At 40.8% G+C, this 21,171-nt stretch overlaps 1 protein-coding gene across 1 annotated transcript in view; it reads left to right on the top strand.

Moving 5' to 3' along the window:
- FGFR1 (fibroblast growth factor receptor 1) overlaps positions 1 to 21,171 on the top strand; it is a gene marked incomplete in the record, with an annotated part of 409,849 nt that overhangs the window by 306,695 nt on the left and 81,983 nt on the right.

Genomic DNA, 21,171 nt, shown 5'->3' with positions numbered 1-21,171 from the left:
CTGCAGATTCAAAAATTTGTAATAGAGTAGATGTTCTTGGTGGGGGGGTAGACAATATGAGAGGTGATATACAACAATTGGAGGATTAAACAAATGACTAGGATCTAAAGTTTAACACAGCAAAGTTTAAAATTATGCATTTAGGGAAGAAAAATCAAAATGTTAATTAGACTCAATTATACTTTACCGACTTACAAATGAGGAACAGGACTTGGGAATTATTATTTAAGATGATTTAACATTTAGTAAACAATGTAGTACTGCAGTGAGTTTGGCTAGCAGAATGCTTGGATTTACTGGTAGAAGTATTTGCAGGAGAAATAGTAAGGTTCTCATGCCACTTTACAGATCATTAGGCCTCATCTTGAGTATTGTGTGCAGTTCTGGAGGCCATATCTTCAGAAGGATATAAACAAACTTGAATATGTGCAAAGGAGGGCTATTAACCCCTTAATGACCGGACCATTTTTCAATTTTCTTACCCTTAATGACAATGGCTATTCTTACATTTCTGCAGTGTTTGCGTTTAGCTGTAATTTTCCTCTTACTCGTTTACTGTACCCACACATATTATATACAGTTTTTCTCGTCATTAAATGGACTTTCTAAAGATACCATTATTTTCATCATATCTTATAATTTACTAAAAAAAAATTATAAAATATGAGGAAAAAATGGAAAAAAACACACTTTTTCTAACTTTGATCCCCAAAATCTGTTAAACATCTACACTCACCAAAAAACACCCATGCTAAATAGCTTATAAATTTTGTCCTGAGTTTAGAAATACCCAATGTTTACATGTTCTTTGCTTTTTTTGCAATTTATGGGGCAATAAATACAAGTAGCACTTTGCTATTTCCAAACCACTTTTTTTCAAAATTAGCGCTAGTTACTTTGGAACCCTGATATCTGTCAGGAATACCTGAATATCCCTTGACATGTATATATTTTGTTTTAGAAGACATCCCAAAGTATTGATCTAGGCCCATTTTGGTATATTTCATGCCACCATTTCACCGCCAAATGCAATAAAAAAAAAAAAGTTCACTTTTTCACAAATTTTGTCACAAACTTTAGGTTTCCCACTGAAATTATTTACAAACAGCTTCTGCAATTATGGCACAAATGGTTGTAAATGCTTCTCTGGGATCCCCTTTTTCAGAAATAACAGACTTATATGGCTTTGTGGTTGCTTTTTGGTAATTCGAAGGCCGCTAAATGCCGCTGCGCACCACACATGTTTTATGCCCAGGAGTGAAGGGGTTAATTAGGGAGCTTGTAGGGTTAATTTTAGCTTTAGTGTAGTGTAGTAGACAACCCCAAGTATTGATCTAGGCCCATTTTGGTATATTTTATGCCACCATTTCACCGCCAAATGCGAGCAAATTAAAAAAAAAAAACTTTACATTTTTCACAATTTTAAGTTTCTCACTGAAATTATTTACAAACAGCTTGTGCTATTATGGCAGAAATTGTTGTAAAAGCTTCTCTGGGATCCCCTTTGTTCAGAAATAGCAGATTTATATGGCTTTGGCGTTGCTTTTTAGTAATTAGAAGGCCGCTAAATGCTGCTGCGCACCACACGTGAATTATGCCCAGCAGTGAAGGGGTTAAATTAGGTAGCTTGTAGGGAGCTTGCAGGGTTAATTTTAGAGATCAACCTCCCACCTGACACATCCCACCCCCTGATCCCTCCCAAACAGCTCTCTTCCCTCCCCCACCCCACAATTGTTACCGCCATCTTAAGTACTGGCAGAAAGTCTGCCAGTACTAAATAAAAGAGTTTTTTTTTTTTTTTTAAATAAAAATTATAAAATATTTTAGTTGTGATGGACCCCTGCCTTAGCACCAACCTCACTGATCCCCCCCTCCAGCTCTCTAACCCTCTCCCCTACCTAATTACCGCCATCTTGGGTACTGGCAGCTGTCTGCCAGTACCCAGTTTGGCCCCACAAACCAAACTATTTTAATTTTATTTATAACTTTTATTTGTATGTTTAATTATTTCTGTAGTGTAGCAGCCCCCCCACAATACCCCCACCCCCTCCCCCTCCCAGATCCTTTTAAATGTAAAAAAACAACAACTTTTTTTCCCCTTCCTTTTTCATTGGTGTCAGTGTGGCTAATGCGCGCATGTGCACGTGCGCATCGTGCGCACACGCTCCCTCCTCCCACCGGACAAAGGCACCATCGGCACCATCACTACCGGTGCAGAGAGGGCCACAGAGTGGCTCTCTCTGCATCGGAGGCTTGTAAAGGGGTATTGCAGGATGCCTCCATATCGAGGCATCACTGCAATACCCTCAGAGCTGCTGGAAGCTATTGTGATCACTTCCAGCACTCTGTTAGACAACTGACGTACCAGGTACGTCTATTGTCATTAACAGTTAGTTTTTGCATGACGTACCTGGTACGTCAGTTGTCATTAAGGGGTTAAAATGGTACATGGTCTAAAAAAATAAAACTCACCAGGAGAGGCTCAATTACCTATGTATAGCTTAGAGGAGAGAAGGGAAAGAGGTGATATGATAGCAACTCAAGTATATAAAGGGCTTAGTAAAACTGAGCCAGTGAGAATTTTGATCTCAAGCTGAAGGGTAGCAGACTCAGGAGTAATTTTCAGAAGCACTTCTTTACAGAAAGGGTGATTGGTTCATGGAATTAACTTCCACTAGAGGTGGTAATGACAAACACTGTGAGGGAATTTAAAGGGACATAATACTCATATGCTAAATCACTTGAAACTGATGCAGTATAACTGTAAAAAGCTGACAGGAAAATACCTGAGCATCTCTATGTAAAAAAGGAAGATATTTTACCTCACAACTTCCTCAGCTCAGCAGAGTAAGTTCTGTGTAAAAAGGTATACTCCGTTACTGCCCAGCTGCAGGTAAAAAAAAGAAAGAAAGAGAAATGAACAGCAGCCAATCAGCATCAACAGTGCAGAGGTCATGAACTCTTTTACTGTGATTTGACTTAACACTCATGAGATTTTATTGTAAACTTCCTTACACTCAATAGGGAAATAAGATGAGTGTGCACAAAAGCTCGCTCCTTCCGCTGTCCCGTGACAGACATACTGATTTGCTGCTTAGAAGTCCATTACAATGGGATGTGGCTACTGATAAATTTTTTAGGCAAAATATATTTTTTACATAGAGATGTTCAGGTGATATTTTCTAGTCCGCTTTTTACAGCTATACTGCATCAATTGCAAGTGTTTAAATATTTGGGTGTTATAGCCCTTTAAGAATGCCTGGGACAAGCATAAGGCTATCCTATGGACTATATAAGCTTATACTTTTAGGAAATATTGTGCAGACTTGAGGGCCTGTGGCTCTTATCTGCCGTCAATATGTAACACTTAGGTCTAGTTTACATTGCTGTTGTAAGCTGTGTAAACTGGTGCATAAAATGCCTCTCTAGACTTTAATAGACGCACTTTTTTTTCTTACCATTAGTTTACAGAGTTTGCAACAATGGAAACTAGGCCTAAGGCCCAAATGATCTAAAGCTCTTTATTCTGGTGTGATTATCTAACAAACTATAAGTAGTGTGAGGTCCCTCGAATAAGCAAATTTGCTTTTTAATCGGTTTATTTCACTAAGCACGGTTCTGTATTTGATGGCGAAACCCATGCATTTAAATATAATACTTGAAAAACACCTCAGAATTTCTCTCCATACTGGCAAGGTTTTCATCATTTGTGTCTTTAATGTTCACATTGCCTGGGAGAATTGAACACTGAATTTAAGGTACTCATGGTACTGTCTCTTTAAAAGGTTACCAGTTCTGATACAACCTACACAGTCCTTACTCTGTCATCCAAGCTCAAATCTGTTAGTTTGGTCAAATTCCATAGGATATATTTCCAGCAGGGCATTAAAGTGAATGTAAATTTGATGCAAAAGTGCCAGGTTTTTAAAAATTAGATTAAAAACAGGGGCACTTTAATTCATCAAAATTTGCATTTCACTCGTGTTGTGAAAAAATGCTTAGCTTTTTAAACTTGACAGCCGATCCTGCTTCCTCCACTTGTCGCAAAGCCTCTTTCTGGGTCTAAAATGAGGAATCCGGCTTCCTCCAATCACAGCGTTGAATCAGACACTGATGCCCCCGGGGGTGAAGCAGTGATTGGAGGATGACCTATCCATCATTTCTGACATCAGAAATGGCTTGCGACGACCAGAGGAACCTGGAGCTGCTATCAAGTTTAAAAGGTAAGTATTTTTTCACAACGAGTGAAATGTAAATTTTGATGAATTAAAGTGCCCCTGTTTTTAATAGAATTTTTAGAAACCGGGCACTTTAGCATCAAAATTTACATTCACTTTAAAGGGTTAAAGGGACAGTCAACACCAGAATTTTTCTTGTTTAAAGAGATAGATAATCCCTTTATTACCCATTCCCCAGTTTTACATAACCCACACTGTTATATTAATATACTTTTTACCTCTGTGATTACCTTGTATCTAAGCATCTTCTGACAGCCCCCTGATAACATGACATTTTATTATCTATTGACTTGCATTTTAGCCAATTAGTGCAGTGTCTGCCACAAGCCACGGGCGTGATCACAATGTTATCTATATAGCTGACATGAACTAGCTCTCCCCTGTTGTGAAAAGCAAATAAAAAAGCATGTGATAAGAGGCGGCCTTCAAGGGCTTAGAAATTATCATATAAGCCTACCTAGGTTTAGCTTTTATCTAAGAATACCAAGAGAAAAAGCAAAATTGATGATAAAAGTAAATTAAAAAGTTGTTTAAAATGACATGCCTTATTTGAAACATGAGTGTTTTTTGGACTTGACTGTCCCTTTAAGCTTTTACAGGAAGGCTTGCAAATCCACTCTCCTCCTAGGTTAGTGGTCATTTTAACAAACTGGAAACCTGGTGTTCCATATCTATTTTAGAGTTGAGGACATTCTCCTGCATTTAAGATAGTTTTCTGTTGTTCTTTTGGTATGTTAAAACACTTTACAGATGAGTGTATTTTGACACACAAAAGTAGTTTACTAATTTTGAATTCTAGAAGTGCAGTAAAACTTAAAGGGATAGTCTACACCAGAATTGTTACTGTTTTAAAAGATATATAATCCCTTGTATTACCCATTCCCTAGTTTTGCATAACTAACAAGTTATATTAATAAACTTTTTTACCTCTGATTATCTTGTATCTAAGCTTCTGCAAACTGCCCCTTATTTCAGTTCTTTTGACAGACTTGAATTTTAGCCAATCAGTGCTGACTCCTAGGAACTTCACGTGTGTGAGCATAGTGTTATCTATATGAAGCACATGAACTAACACCCTCTAGTGGTGAAAAACGGTCAAAATGCCCTGAGATAAGAGGCGGCCTTCAAATGCTTAGAAATTAGCATATGAACCTCCTAGGTTTAGCTTTCAACTAAGAATACCAAGAGAGCAAAGCAAAATTGGTGATAAAAGTAAATTGAAAGTTGTTTACAATGAAATGCCCTATCTGAATCATGAAAGTTTTGTTTTTGGCTAGACTGTCCTTTTAAGCTATACTATTTCTCTCCTAAGGTGAGAGATTATGAGCCATCACTTGTGGTAAACTTTTCCCTGCACAAACAGGAGACAAATCAGTTAACATTTCCAGAGGTTTGCTTCTCCCAACCAAGCATACCCATCCTCTTATCCTCTGCTAACGTTTTGCCTCTGGATAGAGAAGAAACTTTTGAAGAGCTGCAGTGTTTTAGGAAGAAAGATGGATAGGGGTTCCCTAACAAATCTGGTACCCATTATTTCCTCAAATGTGCCTGCTTGGACAGAGGAATTGACAATAATTCAGCCGACCAGTTTGTTTCTTTATCTAATGTGCACACATCGCTGCAGGACATTGGACAGGCTCTAGAAATTGCACAAAAAAATGAGTAGTCCTTCTCTTACTTTCTGCCCTTGATGCAGTTTCCATCTGCAATGCAGTTCCAGTGCTGTGGAAGATCTGCAGGGGGTTGATAAACGTTTTCTAACCACTTCCAGGACTCTGTAGGCTAGGCATTCACAGTTTTGAGCTCAACATTTCAACAAAGAATAACATGTTCCATTATTGAAATTATTTTTTTGTTGATACATTTATTATTTGTTTTGCTTCCTTTTACTGTAAAATGCATCTGAAAATTGTACCGGTTCCACTTTCTCCCAGGGAGGCTTGGGTTAATACTTTTAGATTATTTTCTGTGGGGTTTTGTTTACCCCCTCCTCAACTTCTCTGTAGTAATTTGTACTTTTAAGGTCAATTATCAGTTGTAAATCAACTGATTGTGCTAAGCACATGTTTTATTAAAGTAAATATGGGTCTAACCTTTATCACCAGGCTCCTAGGAGTGTGAGAGTAGTGCAGACTGGGGATTGCAATATTTCTCAGTATTTAAATGTTATATTCAGTCTGCCATGTCAGAATTTAAAGCTGCCATTCAACCCTTAGGCCTACACTTAGGTCTCTATTACCCCAGGATCCATGTCCTCTTTGGTGAATTTTAAGGCTCAATTTGATGGTTAAGGATATGCTTCTTGCTGACCTGTCTTCAAATATGGAGTCTGTACCATTTTTGTTACACCAGAGGACAATCAATATTAATTTCTCCAACATAGGTGTGTCCGGTCCACGGCGTCATCCTTACTTGTGGGATATTCTCTTCCCCAACAGGAAATGGCAAAGAGCCCAGCAAAGCTGGTCACATGATCCCTCCTAGGCTCCGCCTTCCCCAGTCATTCTCTTTGCCGTTGCACAGGCAACATCTCCACGGAGATGGCTAAGAGTTTTTTGGTGTTTAAATGTAGTTTTTATTCTTCAATCAAGAGTTTGTTATTTTAAAATAGTGCTGGTATGTACTATTTACTCTGAAACAGAAAGGAGATGAAGATTTCTGTTTGTAAGAGGAAAATGATTTTAGCAACCGTTACTAAAATCGATGGCTGTTTCCACACAGGACTGTTGAGATGAATTAACTTCAGTTGGGGGAAACAGTGAGCAGACTTTTGCTGCTTGAGGTATGACACATTTCTAACAAGACTTGGTAATGCTGGAAGCTGTCATTTTCCCTATGGGATCCGGTAAGCCATTTTCTTAATTTTTAATATAAGAATAAAGGGCTTCACAAGGGCTTTAAAGACTGGTAGACATTTTTCTGGGCTAAAACGATTACTTTATAAGCATATTTAATGGTTTATAACTTTGAAGAGTTATTTTAATCTTGGGAATTCTGTTAAAAAAACGGCAGGCACTGTATTGGACACCTTTTTCACTGGGGGCCTTTTCTAGTCATAGGCAGAGCCTCATTTTCGCGCCACTAATGCGCAGTTGTTTTTGAGAAGCATGGCATGCAGATGCATGTATGAGGAGCTCAGATCCACTGAAAAAGCTTATTGAAGGCGTCATTTGGTATCGTATTCCCCTCTGGGCTTGGTTGGGTCTCAGCAAAGCAGATACCAGGGACTGTATAGGGGTTAAATGTAAAAACGGCTCCGGTTCCGTTATTTTAAGAGTTAAAGCTTTCAAATTTGGTGTGCAATACTTTTAAGGCTTTAAGACACTGTGGTGAAATTTTGGTGAATTTTGAACAATTCCTTCATACTTTTGCGCATATTCAGTAATAAAGTGTGTTCAGTTTAAAATTTAAAGTGACAGTAACGGTTTTATTTTAAAAAGTTTTTTGTGCTTTGTTATCAAGTTTATGCCTATTAACATGTCTGAACTATCAGATAGACGATGTTCTGTATGTTCGGAAGCCAAGGTTCCTCTCCATTTAAATATATGTGATGAATGTGACAAACAAAGTAGGGACAATGATGCCACTGATAATAATGTTGCCCAAAATGATTCCTTAAGTGAGGGGAGTAAGCATGGTACTGCATCATCTCCTTCTATGTCTACACCAGTCTTGCCCACTCAGGAGGTCCCTAGTGCATCTAGTGCGCCAATCCTCCTTACTATGCAACAATTAACGGCTGTAATGGATAATTCTATTAAAAACATTTTAGCCAAAATGCCCACTTATCAGCGAAAGCGCGACTGCTCTGTTTTAGATACTGAAGAGCATGAGGACGCTGATGATAATGGTTCTGACATGCCCTTACACCAGTCTGAAGGGGCCAGGGAGGTTTTGTCTGAGGGAGAAATTTCAGATTCAGGAAAAATTTCTCAACAAGCTGAACCTGACGTTATTACATTCAAATTTAAATTGGAACATCTCCGCGCTCTGCTTAAGGAGGTGTTATCTACTCTGGATGATTGTGACAATTTGGTCATTCCAGAGAAATTATGTAAGATGGACAAGTTCCTAGAGGTCCCGGTGCCCCCCGAAGCTTTTCCTATACCCAAGCGGGTGGCGGACATTGTAAATAAAGAATGGGAAAGGCCCGGCATACCTTTTGTCCCTCCCCCTATATTTAAGAAATTATTTCCTATGGTCGACCCCAGGAAGGACTTATGGCAGACAGTCCCCAAGGTCGAGGGGGCGGTTTCTACTCTAAACAAACGCACCACTATCCCTATAGAAGATAGTTGTGCTTTCAAAGATCCTATGGATAAAAAATTAGAGGGTTTGCTTAAAAAGATGTTTGTTCAGCAAGGTTACCTTCTACAACCAATTTCATGCATTGTTCCTGTCACTACAGCAGCGTGTTTCTGGTTCGAAGAACTAGAAAAGTCGCTCAATAAAGCATCTTCTTATGAGGAGGTTATGGACAGAGTTCAAGCACTTAAATTGGCTAACTCTTTTACCTTAGACGCCACTTTGCAATTAGCTAGATTAGCGGCGAAAAATTCAGGTTTTGCTATTGTGGCGCGCAGAGCGCTTTGGCTAAAGTCTTGGTCAGCGGATGTGTCCTCCAAGAACAAATTGCTTAACATCCCTTTCAAGGGGAAAACGCTGTTTGGCCCTGACTTGAAAGAGATTATTTCAGACATCACTGGGGGAAAGGGCCACGCCCTTCCTCAGGATAGGTCTTTTAAGGCTAAAAATAAAACTAATTTTCGTCCCTTTCGCAGAAACGGACCAGCCTCAAATTCTACATCCTCTAAGCAAGAGGGTAATTCTTCTCAAACCAAGCCAGCCTGGAGACCGATGCAAGGCTGGAACAAAGGTAAGCAGGCCAAGAAGCCTGCTACCGCTACCAAGACAGCATGAGATGCTGGCCCCCGATCCGGGACCGGATCTGGTGGGGGGCAGACTCTCTCTCTTCGCTCAGGCTTGGGCAAGAGATGTTCAGGATCCTTGGGCGCTAGAAATAGTTTCTCAAGGTTATCTCCTGGAATTCAAGGAACTACCCCCAAGGGGAAGGTTCCACAGGTCTCAATTGTCTTCAGACCAAATAAAAAGACAGGCATTCTTACATTGTGTAGAAGACCTGTCAAAAATGGGAGTGATTCATCCTGTTCCATTAGGAGAACAAGGGATGGGGTTTTACTCCAATCTGTTCATAGTTCCCAAAAAAGAGGGAACATTCAGGCCAATTTTGGATCTCAAGATCCTAAACAAATTTCTCTGGGTTCCATCGTTCAAAATGGAAACCATTCGGACAATTCTTCCTACCATCCAGGAAGGTCAATTCATGACCACGGTGGATTTAAAGGATGCGTATCTACATATTCCTATCCACAAGGAACATCATCGGTTCCTAAGATTCGCCTTTCTGGACAAGCATTACCAGTTTGTGGCACTTCCATTCGGATTAGCCACTGCTCCAAGAATTTTCACAAAGGTACTAGGGTCCCTTCTAGCGGTGCTAAGGCCAAGGGCCATTGCAGTAGTACCTTACTTGGACGACATACTAATTCAAGCGTCGTCTCTGCCACAAGCAAAGGCTCATACGGACATTGTCCTAGCCTTTCTCAGATCTCACGGGTGGAAAGTGCACGTAGAAAAAAAGTTCTCTATTCCCGTCATCAAGAGTTCCCTTCTTGGGAACAATAATAGACTCCTTAGAAATGAAGATTTTTCTGACAGAGGCCAGAAAATCAAAACTTCTAAGCTCTTGTCAAGTACTTCATTCTGTTCTTCTTCCTTCCATAGCGCAGTGCATGGAAGTAATAGGTTTGATGGTTGCGGCAATGGACATAGTTCCTTTTGCGCGAATTCATCTAAGACCATTACAACTGTGCATGCTCAGACAGTGGAATGGGGATTATACAGACTTGTCCCCGACGATCCAAGTAGATCAGAGGACCAGAGATTCACTCCGTTGGTGGCTGTCCCTGGACAACCTGTCTCAAGGGATGAGCTTCCGCAGACCAGAGTGGGTCATTGTCACGACCGACGCCAGTCTGGTGGGCTGGGGCGCGGTCTGGAAATCCCTGAAAGCTCAGGGTCTATGGTCTCGGGAAGAATCTCTTCTCCCGATAAACATTCTGGAACTGAGAGCGATATTCAATGCTCTCAAGGCTTGGCCTCAACTAGCAAAGGCCAAATTCATAAGGTTTCAATCAGACAACATGACGACTGTTGCATATATCAACCATCAGGGGGGAACAAGGAGTTCCCTGGCGATGGAAGAAGTGACCAAAGTAATTCAATGGGCGGAGATTCACTCCTGCCACTTGTCTGCAATCCACATCCCAGGAGTGGAAAATTGGGAAGCGGATTTTCTGAGTCGTCAGACATTTCATCCGGGGGAGTGGGAACTCCATCCGGATATCTTTGCCCACATAACTCAATTATGGGGCATTCCAGACATGGATCTGATGGCGTCTCGTCAGAACTTCAAGGTTCCTTGCTACGGGTCCAGATCCAGGGATCCCAAGGCGACTCTAGTAGATGCACTAGTAGCGCCCTGGACCTTCAACCTAGCTTATGTATTCTCACCGTTTCCTCTCATTCCCAGGCTGGTAGCCAGGATCAATCAGGAGAGGGCTTCGGTGATTTTGATAGCTCCTGCGTGGCCACGCAGAACTTGGTATGCAGACCTGGTGAATATGTCATCGGCTCCACCATGGAAGCTACCTTTGAGACGGGACCTTCTTGTTCAAGGTCCGTTCGAACATCCGAATCTGGCCTCACTCCAACTGACTGCTTGGAGATTGAACGCTTGATTTTATCAAAGCGTGGGTTCTCAGATTCTGTCATTGATACTCTAATTCAGGCTAGAAAGCCTGTAACTAGAAATATTTACCATAAAGTATGGAAGAAATATATCTGTTGGTGCGAATCGAAAGGATTCCCATGGAACAGGATAAAAATTCCTAAGATTCTATCCTTTCTACAAGAGGGTTTGGAGAAAGGATTATCTGCAAGTTCTTTGAAGGGACAGATTTCTGCTTTATCTGTTTTACTTCACAAAAAGCTGGCGGCTGTGCCAGATGTTCAGGCTTTTGTTCAGGCTCTGGTTAGAATCAAGCCTGTTTACAAACCTTTGACTCCTCCTTGGAGTCTCAATTTAGTTCTTTCAGTTCTTCAAGGGGTTCCGTTTGAACCCTTACATTCCGTAGATATTAAGTTATTATCTTGGAAAGTTTTGTTTTTGGTTGCAATTTCTTCTGCTAGAAGAGTTTCAGAGTTATCTGCTCTGCAGTGTTCTCCTCCTTATCTGGTGTTCCATGCAGATAAGGTGGTTTTGCGTACTAAACCTGGTTTCCTTCCGAAAGTTGTTTCTAACAAAAATATTAACCAGGAGATAGTTGTACCTTCTTTGTGTCCGAATCCAGTTTCAAAGAAGGAACGTTTGTTGCACAATTTGGATGTAGTTCGTGCTCTAAAATTCTATTTAGAGGCTACAAAGGATTTCAGACAAACATCTTCCTTGTTTGTTGTTTATTCTGGTAAAAGGAGAGGTCAAAAAGCAACTTCTACCTCTCTCTCTTTTTGGCTTAAAAGCATCATCCGATTGGCTTATGAGACTGCCGGACGGCAGCCTCCTGAAAGAATCACAGCTCACTCCACTAGGGCTGTGGCTTCCACATGGGCCTTCAAGAACGAGGCTTCTGTTGATCAGATATGTAAGGCAGCGACTTGGTCTTCACTGCACACTTTTACCAAATTTTACAAATTTGATACTTTTGCTTCTTCTGAGGCTATTTTTGGGAGAAAGGTTTTGCAAGCCGTGGTGCCTTCCATCTAGGTGACCTGATTTGCTCCCTCCCATCATCCGTGTCCTAAAGCTTTGGTATTGGTTCCCACAAGTAAGGATGACGCCGTGGACCGGACACACCTATGTTGGAGAAAACAGAATTTATGCTTACCTGATAAATTACTTTCTCCAACGGTGTGTCCGGTCCACGGCCCGCCCTGGTTTTTTAATCAGGTCTGATGAATTATTTTCTCTAACTACAGTCACCACGGTATCATATGATTTCTCCTATGCATATTCCTCCTTTACGTCGGTCGAATGACTGGGGAAGGCGGAGCCTAGGAGGGATCATGTGACCAGCTTTGCTGGGCTCTTTGCCATTTCCTGTTGGGGAAGAGAATATCCCACAAGTAAGGATGACGCCGTGGACCGGACACACCGTTGGAGAAAGTAATTTATCAGGTAAGCATAAATTCTGTTTTTAGACTAGATAAGCTTGCACTGCTAAGGGAAGGGTGCACTTTGGAGGTAGGGTAAGCTTTTACTCCTCAGCCATTTAGTGCTATGTTGCATGGGATGTTTTTTCAAATCTTCTCCTAAGAAGCAGGTTTCCTGCTCAGTTCTGTAATCCATTTCTGAAATGGGAATCAAGGAATGGAACAAACCTGTTACTTCTCTTGTTCTTTCAGACATGTTCCCTACACCTGTCTCTGCTTTAGTGGAAGGTTGCTATTTCTACATTGGCTATGAGGACTACTAAAATAACTTGAAGATAGTGCTTTGTTTTACATGGATAAGAAGCTGGAGTACTTTTCATAGAGGCTCCTTACAGAATGTAGGTTTTAAGTTTAGGTCTGCTTTAAGTATAGTCTGTGTTGCAGTGTCCATGTCTAAATGGTGTGACAACCTGAGCGTTTTCAATATCATATGACTGCTGAAGAGATTCAGAACTAAGCAAAATCTATTAATATTGCTAATACCTTTCTTTGAGATGCAGGTGCTCCCCCCCCCCCCCCCCCCCACCAACACCAAGAGTGAAACCTTAGCAGTTTTGGCTAGACTGGCCTTTTGACTGAAGTCTAGGTCAACTGAGTCTGAATAGACTCTTGAATTTGTCCATATCAGGGGAAGAAACCTGTTTTAGTAATGTTTGAGTACCATATCCCTTTAAACATTTTATGGCGAAAAATTGATTGTGTTTTTAAGGCAGTTATAAGAAAAGCTGCTTTTATTTCAATGAAAGTAGAAGGTATTCAAAATATTACTTCTGAAATTGATGTTCCATTTAAAAAAAAAATGTTTATTTCCTTAAGAGGGAAGTTTAACCAAAAATGTTCTAAGAGTCTTGAGCTCTTAGGCCCGGCGAAACAGATGGGCCACTAAACACAGGCAGGAGCACTACAAATATGAAAACTTTGCAACCGCAATATTAGGGGACTTTGACAGGACACAGTGCAGGCTTCAGAGAAGGAGCGCAGGAACGAAGAGCCGCTCACACTGTAATCTGCAGCGGGCCGCGGGCGTCATTTATGTGGCGTAGCACAGAGTCACAGGGAGAGCAGTGATACGCGCAAGGCATGTAGCGGTCACAACACCTCCAAACCATCCAATACTACTCGCGGGGCTTAGACTCACACCCGACAGCTGTAAGTAGTATATACTAAGCAGAGTGTCATTCTGGTGACACGAACTAACACAAGGGCCTATTAACACCCCAGAGCCATAATCCAAACTCATCAGAGGATTTATCTAACACGCAGCCTTACTATACATACCACAGACTGGTGCATGTCTTTGGACATTATTTTACCACTAACGATCACTACTGCTTCAGGACTTATAAAAAACTGAACCAGGCAGCAAATATTAATACAGAGAGAACTCGTGGGGGAGATTGAACACTCAGCACTTTTGCTGTAAACTTTCAACATAGCTCTACATCACTTCCCCCCATGTGGTTGCAGGACAATAGTGAGCTGATTACAACCAACAATATAAAAAATTCACCTTGTGGGGGCGGGGAACGTATTTCCCCATTAACTATGCCACAAAAGAAAGGCCAAAAGCTGGAAAAAAGTATGGTGACCAAAACTATGGGCCAGTATTTAAGGCCAGTTGAACAGGCTGCACCTGCTCAGCAAGATACAGCAGAGGAGAGACATCTCACTACAGATACACCTCAGCATAATACTGAACACTTGCCTACTGATTATGTTACTAAAGCAGATCTCAGTTTGTTATCCTCGAAAGAAGATATTAAGGTGGCAATGCATGAAGTGAGGGCCCTATATAAAGATTTGCATAAAGATGTGACAACTATTAAAGGTCGTCTTGATATGGTGGAAACTCAAAGCAGAACACATTCAACTGAATTAAAACAAATCTCTACTACAGTATCATCTCAAGAGGCGACAATAGAAAATTTAAATGAAAAAATAGAGGATTTAGAAAATCAAAGTCGTCGGAATAATTTGAGAGTCAGAGGAGTTCCGGAATCCGTGCATCCACCAGCAATTGCAGGTTATCTGCAGGATTTATTTAAAACCATTAAAGGTACACCCTCAGCACCTGAAATCCCCATTGAGAGAGCACATAGGGCACTAAGGGCTAAGCCCCCCCCCAAAGCCCCCCCCGAGAGACATAGTTGTAAAACTATTGCACTTTCCAGATAAAGAGGAAATTTTGAGAACCTCGAGAGCAAAGCAGCCAATTCAGCATGCCGATATCCACATACAAATATTCAGTGACCTCAGCCCTACCACGCTACAAATGCGTTGATCTCTCTCCTTCCTCACCTCTGTTTTACAGACTCACAGGATCCCCTATAGGTGGGGATTCCCCGTATCTATCATTGCCACAAAGGACAATAAAAATGCAATTTACAGAACGGAAGAAGATCTTCAGCAATTTTGTTCCCAGCTTTCTATTGAAGTTCCTAATCCTTCTGGAACTCCGGATGATATACCGCACCGTACACAAATATCAAGGAGAGAAGATCCTAATAATCAACCTCAAGTCATTAGTGGTCGCAGAGAAGTTGGCGATTAATAATGAAAAAGGACTCTTGGTCTCCTAAAAGACTTTAAGGACTGAATAGAATGGAAGTTTTGCCATACAAGGGGCACGCAAGTATTTTTTTTTCTTTTTTTTTTTTTCTTTTTTTCTTTTCTAATGCCATATTTGTCTCAATTACTGCCATGTTAGGTAGTTAGAAACCTGCTGAAGTTGTAGCATTAGTTAGATAGTTATAACAAGACGTGCAAGAATTTCCCTGAAGCCAAGTAGATATTAATCAATAATGTGTGTAGTTAGTAAATAGCTTTAACAAGTCTTGTAAGAACTTCTCTAAAACCACGTAGAGATCAATCAATAATGTGTGTTTTTAGTCAGCATTTGTAAATGTCACAGTATACAATAAATAGTCTTGTTCATGTTTAATTGTTTAGAGTTTTGGAATCTTAATGGTTACGTGTTTTAATATACAAATATTTCCAGTGCCCACAAGAAGATACACCCTCAATGTAGCGTTGTCTATCTTGATAGCTAATTATATGTATAGAAACACAATAATGTGCACACAACAAGCCTATCTCATAAACGTACAAATGTTTCCTTACTATACCTACAAATGAGATTTCTCAAGAGCACCATATACCCTCTTCCCACTACATCATCACTAATCGCAAGGCACGTTTACCATCTAATCAAAAGAGAATATCTCCTTTATGCTTTGTTTGGCCCCTTACCCCGATACATTCGGACCACTTGCTGCACTTAACAAAGCCAAGTGAATTTACACTTTCACCAAAGTTCTCAATTATCTGCTCCTGCAATCATCTAAATAATAACTAGGGCCCATCTGTGCCGCTGGGACACATCCCCATTAGTGTACTAAACTTAATAAGTACATGTAAGTAGAGAGACTCCTTCACTATCATCTGAATCTCTCTACATTTCTTATACTTCTTCACTATCGTTCCCCTTTTCCTTCCCCTTTTCCTCCCCCATTAAATAACCCTTCTCTTCCTAGCTTCCCCCCCCCCCCATTTTTTTTTCTCCCCTCTCCCACCACATTACAAACACAAGATGAGTAACAGGCACCCTCGCAGACCAGACCACAGCATTACGCTAATGTCAGTTAACGTACACGGTCTTAATAGCCCGAACAAAATATCTATTACATTAAGAGAAATGAAAAAAAAGCACAGTTCTATAGTTTATCTACAGGAAACGCATTTCCAAAGAGGAAAAGAACCAGGCTGGTCGGCAGCTAGCTACCCCACCACCTATTTTGCCTCAGGCCCTCACAAAAAGAATGGGGTGGGCATCTTGATGCATAGTACTGTAGCCTTTCAATTGACAACACAACACAAAGACCCAGACGGTAGATACATACTCCTCACAGGCCTCCTATTTGGGAGACCAGTTACATTGCTTAACATCTACACCCCCAACACCCAACAGCACAAATTTTTCAAAAAAATAGCGAGACTGCTTCTCGATCATGCAAAGGGCCCAATCCTGATGGGAGGTGATTTTAATGTCCCAATGTGCCCTTCCTTAGACACCTCTAACTCAGGGTCTAGCGTCTCCAAGACTATATTGAAATCCATAAAAAACACTCTTGCAGAGCTAAATTTACACGACGTCTGGAGAACATTACATCCCACAAGCAGAGACTATACTTACCTATCTAACGTATATAACAAATACTCCTGTATAGATTATTGGTACATGGACTCAATAGGCCTCCAAATAGTTCACTCCTGTGAGATTGGCACGATTTCATGGACAGATCACGCCCCTGTTGTGTGTGAAGTGGTTTGGCCAGAGGCCCCCTTAACAGAGATGATTTGGAAACTAGATGACCATATATTACATGACCCAACAATAGTGTCATCTATTAATACCACATAACCTGGGAGGCTCACAAATGTGTTGTCCGTGGGGAACTAATAAAAATCAAAGCCAAAATGATGAAGGAAAAAAGGGCCAAATATGAACAAACCCATACGTTAATCAGTGACCTGGAGGGCCTACACAAAAAAGACCCCACTAACCACAAAATCTCACAGGACTTACAGCAGGCTAAAAGAGACCTGAAAAACATACTGGACAGTGGACACTGACTCGCAAAGGCAAGCTTTTAACCTAAGACAAAAATATTATGACCAAGGGAACAAACCAGGCAGATTATTGGCAAGGGCGACCAAACGTAAAAGACTTAAAACATTTATACACTCCCTCATCGACTCTGATGGAGTTGAGACAAGAGATAGCGGGGGTATAGCTCGAATATTCCAACAGTACTACCAGAAATTATATAACTTGGATGCCCCTGCATCGCTGTCACATGCTCAAGAACAAACACACATAAAAGAAGCACTCACTATAGACTATTTAGAGAACCTCAAATTGACACAACTATCGGACGAAAGCTCAAAGTCCTTGGACTCCCCAGTTACGCCCGAGGAAGTTACTAAAGCGATAAAAGATCTCCCGTCAGGGAAAAGCCCAGGACCAGATGGTTTGACCCCCAGATATTACAAAATCTTTCAGACCATCCTAATTCCCCACATGCAAGCTCTCTTTAATGACTTATTTACCACTAAATCACTCCCACCCTCTATGCTAGAAGCCCATGTCACAGTTTTACCGAAACCGGGCAAAGCACCGGATAGACCTAGTAATTTTAGGCCCATATCTCTCCTAAACACGGATGTGAAAATTCTTGCAAAAATATTAGCATATAGACTCAATAAATTCCTCCCAGACTTAGTTTCCACGGATCAAGCTGGGTTTGTCCCGGGCCGCGAGGCCAGGGATAATACCCTGAGGGTCCAACAAATTATCAGCCACGCCAAACATAAAGCAATCCCATTAGCCTTATTCTCGTCGGACACCGAAAAGGCGTTCGACAGGGTAGATTGGCATTTCCTTAGGAAAGTGATGGAAAAGATGAATTTTGGCTCCCCATTTCTAAATTTGATTTTCTCCCTTTACTCACAACCAAACGCAAGAGTCAGAGTTAATGGTACTCTCTGACTCATTTACCATAACAAACGGGACATGGCAGGGTTGTCCCCTATCCCCTCTACTTTTTGTGCTATCTATAGAGGCCCTAGCGGTGAAAATTAGATCAACACACTCCATATCAGGTATTACAATAGGAGATAGGGAACACAAAATGATAATGTACGCTGATGACATCCTGTTTGTAATGACCAAAGTAGAGACCACACTCCCAGATATATTAACCAAACTATCAGACTACGGTAAGGTCTCAAACTTTCATCTTAACATCAACAAGTCGGAGCTTCTAAACATCACAGCCCCTTCTTCGGTTGTATCAGAGTTAGAGACAACACTCCACGTCAGCATAGCTAGGAAAAAAATGAAATATCTGGGGATTAATCTCACAAGTAATGACAACGACCTTATCCAATTCAATTTTCAGACGCTTAAAACAGAGATAACACGAGACCTACAGTCCTGGTGTAATAAACCCATATCTTGGTTGGGGAGAATGAGCATAATAAAGATGAATATCCTTCCACGGGTATTATACCTCTTACAGGCTTTACCCGTCCCACTACCCACCTCTTACCTGCCCGCATTGCAAAATATCATAGACAATTATATTTGGAAGGGGAAACGTAGTAGAATAAATAAACAGACCTTACATTTACCAAAACACCGAGGGGGAGTAGGCCTCCCAAATCTTCAACTATACCGCAAAGCGATCCTATTACAACACATTGTAGATTGAAGCCATAACTCCATACAAAAAGCTTGGGTGCATTTAGATAATCAAATATTCAACAAAGGAAATACAGCGGCATTGGCCTGGTTGGAACCACGCCATAGACCAGCCATATTGAAACACTACCCCATAGTCAATGAAACTCTACGAGTATGGGGCAGAGTAATCACCACATCCCGACTCATCTCTACGAGATATTCGCCACTTACCCCCATCAGGGAACACCCAGCAATGCCGTTGGCTCATGCCAAACTGGCCAGCAGACACCCATACAGCTTGAGGGAGGGAGCCTTGTGTTTTGCACTAGAGGCAGGTGACATAGCACCACTGACAGCGTTGCAGAAATGGGACAAGACCCTCTTTTCAACATGGTTCTCACGATCACAAGTCAGGCACTTTGTCACAACACACAAACACAAGAGCGAAATGAGTAGAGATCTAACACCTTTTGAACAACTGTGTTCGCAGCAGGCACCCCCCAGACACGCTATATCTCTTATATACAAACTACTTCTGGTACCAGATGAGGAAGCAATACCTTCTTACACAAAAGCTTGGGACAGGGAGATGGGCTCAGACACACCCCCTTTGGAATGGAAGAGAGCATTTCAAATAGCGACTAAGACATCATCCTCTGCTGTAATACAGGAAATGCACTTTAAACTAATTAGTAGGTGGTATCTTACCCCTACCCGATTGCATAGGTCTAACCCACATATTCCTGCAACTTGCTGGAGGGGTTGTGGGCAAGAAGGGACGATGTACCACATCTGGTGGACATGTCCGATCATAGCTCCCTTCTGGGAAGGCACTTTTGCAACAATGTCAAAGGTAATCGGAATGATCCTGTTCCCGAGGATGAGCACATTGTTATTTTTGCATATTCCAAAAATACAAAATAAAGCATTAAAGTCTCTCCTGATGCTAATGATAAATGGAGCTAAAAAATTAATCCCGATGAGGTGGAGATCAGCAACCCCTCCAGCAATATCTGACTGGCATAGCCAGATAGAGGACCTCCTCTCTCTGGAGAAATACCACTACATGACAACAGATAAATTGGAAATATATAGCCTCATGAGGGAAGCTTGGGACCAACATAAAATCCCATGCACCGCATACACAACCGACCTGGACACAACAGACCCCACAAGGGGGGTGATAGTCGACGGGGGGGGGGGGGCAGCTAAACCTTCCACTACTGCCCCGTCCTCTTATAGCGTTTACTTTCATATGTCTTACAATTGCTCAAGACACTCATTATCCTCTCCCCACCATTCTTCCCAGGGGATCCCCTTTTTTTTTTTTTTTCTCCCTCCCCCTCTCCTATCTTATTTCTTCTTATCCCACTTTCTCCTTTTCCCCCCTCTCCGGACCTCCACTTATCCTTATGTTTTCTTAAACTACTTGTATACCTTTATTTTCTAGTATAATTCACTTTTGTTGCACTTGTCAAACAAGAGGACACAAATTACTTATTAATTACCACTTACACGCAAATGTCAAATTCTGGACCTTCGGATCTAGATGAAGGGACTCATATAGAAATCATAAAGTGGTCAATTTTGAATTTTAGATATTATAGTTTATTAAATCTAGGTAAGAATATTGCAGAAATTATAAGTTTAGCACAATGAATAATTTTTACGAATAACAGAAAATACCTCTCATATGTTTCCTAGGCAAATACTCTGTATAATGGTTTGTCGTATGTAAAAAATTTGTGTGCCTTCATTTGGTTTGCCATTTACTGTAACAATGAAAATTTTCAATAAAAATTAATCAAAAAAAAAAAAAAAATGTTCTACCCTTTTACATTTTTCCGAATGATGAAAATAGTTGATTTGGCCTGTGGTATCCCCATCTATACTGAAAGGTTTATGGTCTTACGCCCAGGCTATTAACAGGCCTATGTAAACACAGCCAGCAGAAGAAATTACACTCCCAGTGGGGTGCAGGATAGTTAATAAAACCTTTATTTTCTATTGTCCTCTTTCAAAGTATTGGGCTTTTGGTTTTCCAGACAAATATAAGATAAGGAAGCAAGCTTGTGTACACAAAGATAACATAATGAGACCTGAAAATGCAATTTCTCATACATTTTATACTCTGCATCTGGTATAACAAGTCATTGAAAATACATTAAGGGAAAAACAATTTTACAGTATACTGCCCCTTTAAGTAATTATATTGTGTCTTTAACCTGCATCATTAATGTTTTGCCCTTTGGGTTCTTAACTGGCATTGCAGAGACCTTCTGTAAAACATCTAGAAAATAAGATATAGAAGTAGATGTAATAATTAAAAGATTATTTAGACTAAAATTAAAAAAAAGTACATAGATGTTCCTGTGTGAATTAACCTTTATGTTCCTG

This window comes from Bombina bombina, chromosome 6 (assembly GCF_027579735.1).
Source record: "Bombina bombina isolate aBomBom1 chromosome 6, aBomBom1.pri, whole genome shotgun sequence".
In the NCBI taxonomy this organism is placed as follows: domain Eukaryota; kingdom Metazoa; phylum Chordata; class Amphibia; order Anura; family Bombinatoridae; genus Bombina; species Bombina bombina.
This window is presented reverse-complemented; position numbering and strand designations above follow the sequence as displayed.